Source organism: Quercus robur, chromosome 9 (assembly GCF_932294415.1).
Source record: "Quercus robur chromosome 9, dhQueRobu3.1, whole genome shotgun sequence".
NCBI lineage: Eukaryota > Viridiplantae > Streptophyta > Magnoliopsida > Fagales > Fagaceae > Quercus > Quercus robur.
Window position 1 is genome coordinate 24,492,020 of NC_065542.1, and position 2,926 is coordinate 24,494,945.

At 29.4% G+C, this 2,926-nt stretch overlaps 1 long non-coding RNA gene across 1 annotated transcript; it reads right to left on the reverse strand.

The window, feature by feature from the left end:
- Nucleotides 1-171: 171 nt before the first annotated feature.
- LOC126699968 (uncharacterized) lies at nt 172-1,957 on the reverse strand. The gene is made up of 3 exons (XR_007646942.1): nt 1,731-1,957; nt 1,490-1,542; nt 172-712 (listed from the first exon to the last, which is right to left on the reverse strand). It is a non-coding gene; the product is annotated as an uncharacterized LOC126699968 (long non-coding RNA).
- Nucleotides 1,958-2,926: the final 969 nt, after the last annotated feature.

The following is a 2,926-nucleotide window of genomic DNA, read 5'->3' on the forward strand; positions in this document are numbered from 1 at the left end:
GAAACTTCCAATTAGTAGTTAAATTAAGATTAGAATTTAGTAAAAATGAATCTATTCAACTCTATTACTGAATGAATCTTGTAACGAACTTACCAAAATTTGTTGTAAGTAAAATCAATGTTGTTGTGATTCGCAGGATCTATTTTTTCAACTCTCCTTGTGCAATAACAATTCCATAAAATTCAGGCTTTGACATTCATGATCTTACTTTCTAGATACAATGTGTTGTTCATTTCATAATAATAAGTAAAGAGATAGTAAAACTACACATTGTAATGAAAAATAATAACAGACATCTGGTAAATCACTGATCTGAATTGTATCAGACAACTAACATGTACAATCAATGGTTTGAGGCTAGTGTAATCCATAGTAATTAAGCATACTGTACGCATTCTCCGATAGTGATATTGTTCACCATAGGAAAACAACAACAACAACAAAAAGATAGTGATATTGTTCACCCGCTTCATATGGCCCACTGGAAGATATAGATGGTCAGTAGTTTTCTTTTATTTCTGCACTAGACATCTTCTTGGGATATCTTATGCATGTGAACGTGCAAGCATCACTACCAACCATTCTGATCAAAGAAGCCAAACTGTTTTCCTTTTGAGAAGCAGAGTTCAAGCTCTTTGACCCTATGTTCAAGCCAATGTTAACCAATGCTTTCATGTTGTTTCCTTAATTGCAGCTCTTAATCAACACAAAGCTGAAAAAGAAAAAATATGTAAGCACATCCTGAATATTTGGTACTTTCATATTTCATATATAGGTAAAGGAAAACTTATGTGATAATTGAGACTATTGAGTAGTTAATATAGATAGTTCTAGTAGATTATAATTAAGATTTTCTTTTTTAAATGTTGCTTTAACAGATGCAAGTCTTGTAAGACATTTTAAGAATTATCGAAAAATATGTTGTTTGCCATTAATTTTTTATATTAAAAAAATAGCTTATTTGCCTATGAAAGTTTTTTATAGCCTCAATGTTCTTTAGGTACAACGATATTTTAACTAATTTTCAGCGAATAAACAATAAAAAAATTAACAAAAGGTACATCGAATCACATGAAATTCCTAAAGTTGTAGTCTTTAATAACTGAAATTAAACAACATTACATAAAAGGAAAAAAAAAATACAAAACTTTATCGGCATTGAAAACGTGTCAAAAGATTTTATTTGGCATAAAATACACGACCGATCTAAAAAATAAAAAATAGTAGATTTGGATTTTTTGGTTGGTTGTTCATATTATATGCTAATATTAATTATGTGTAGATCTAAGGAAACAACCACCCGAAAAGCCAAAGCATAATTCAAAACAGTGAAAAAATTAAAAAAATCTAGGGTTTATCATTGATGTACCATAAGATCGATTTATTAAATTGAATTATAGATATACATAGATGAGAAAAAAAAAAAAACTTTTTTATTAAAATTAATATATCATGAGCTTTAGATAAAAAAAAAGGGTAAGATCTATACCATTGGTTATACAACCCCACCTCATCTGGCTGCATCCATGAATCTTCTAGGAACTGAAACCAAAATTCAAAAGCACATAACATCAGAAAATTAAAGCAACATTCATGTTCATATGATATCCCATCACACACACACACACACACAGATATATATATATATATATATATATATATATATGAAACCATTTGTGCGTAGAAAGATATGTGTTTGTGTTTGTAATAAGAAGAAAGAAATTGATTACTTTGAAGGTGAGTCATAATGTGGAAATCTGGTAATTCGCTGATTCGCTGTGAGCACAAACTTTTCTGCTTATGCTGCTTTTTGATTCTCTTCTTGTTTGAGAATATTAAAATTTCTCTATTCTCCTCCATTGGAGTTTACCTACCTACAGATATCTATAGAAGGATTGTATTTCTCACTCACTCTTTGATCACAAGGGTTTCTATGAGAATTGAGAAGTGAAGAAGACTGAAGCATGGTTAGGCTATTTATTGCGTGTTTGCTTTGTAACGTACGCTTAGCTTTGTAACGTATGCTTCTCTCATACTTCGAGAACGTACGATAGTTTCCAGACCAACAACCCCCAATCGTACTTATCTTTTTGAGGGTTCGGTAGTACAAGATTTGAACCCTCAAGGGACCAATAGTTAAAATTTTCTATAAACAAATTTCTTACAATTTTTAAAAATAATAATCAATTATCTTACTTTTTTTTCTTCCCAAATAAAATATAAATTATATATATATATAGGCGTAAATGCATTTTTAATCCTTACATTTTGACTTTTTTTCATTTTGGTCCCTACATTTTAATTTTACTACTTTTAGTCTTTAAACCAATTAACGCGTGTTATTTTCATCATTTCTGTCAGTCAACCGACTGAAATATCTGAGATGGCTGACGGAAAAATAAAAATATTATAAAAAATATCACATCAGCATCTAATTTTTTTTAAAATAATTTATCAATTTTAACTAAATAAAAAAATTAAAAACATAATTTAAAAACAATAAAATACATAAATTTAGATTTAATCATGGTTGTCAAAATCGCAATCCGGATCGTAAAATCGCATAATTTTACGATCTCACCTCACCAAAAAGTTTAAAATCGTAGTATGATCGCAAAAATGGCAAGATTATATGTAGGATCGTGTAGGATCGTATAGGATTCTACCGATCCTACCATTTGGCTTGATTTTTTTTTTTTAAGTGGGATTCATTTGGGTAAGATAATCCACCTAAACTCACAAGCCCAATGAGTTATCAGAAGCCCAATAATGAATTAAAGTCCCAAATTTACCCCTATGTCAACATAAAATCTCAAAAAAACCTATAATACTTAAGTTTAACGTTTTGGATGTTGATACTAGGAATGATATAGATAATAAAATGAGATATGACAATGACAGTGATTAGATTAGAAGAACCTTAGAA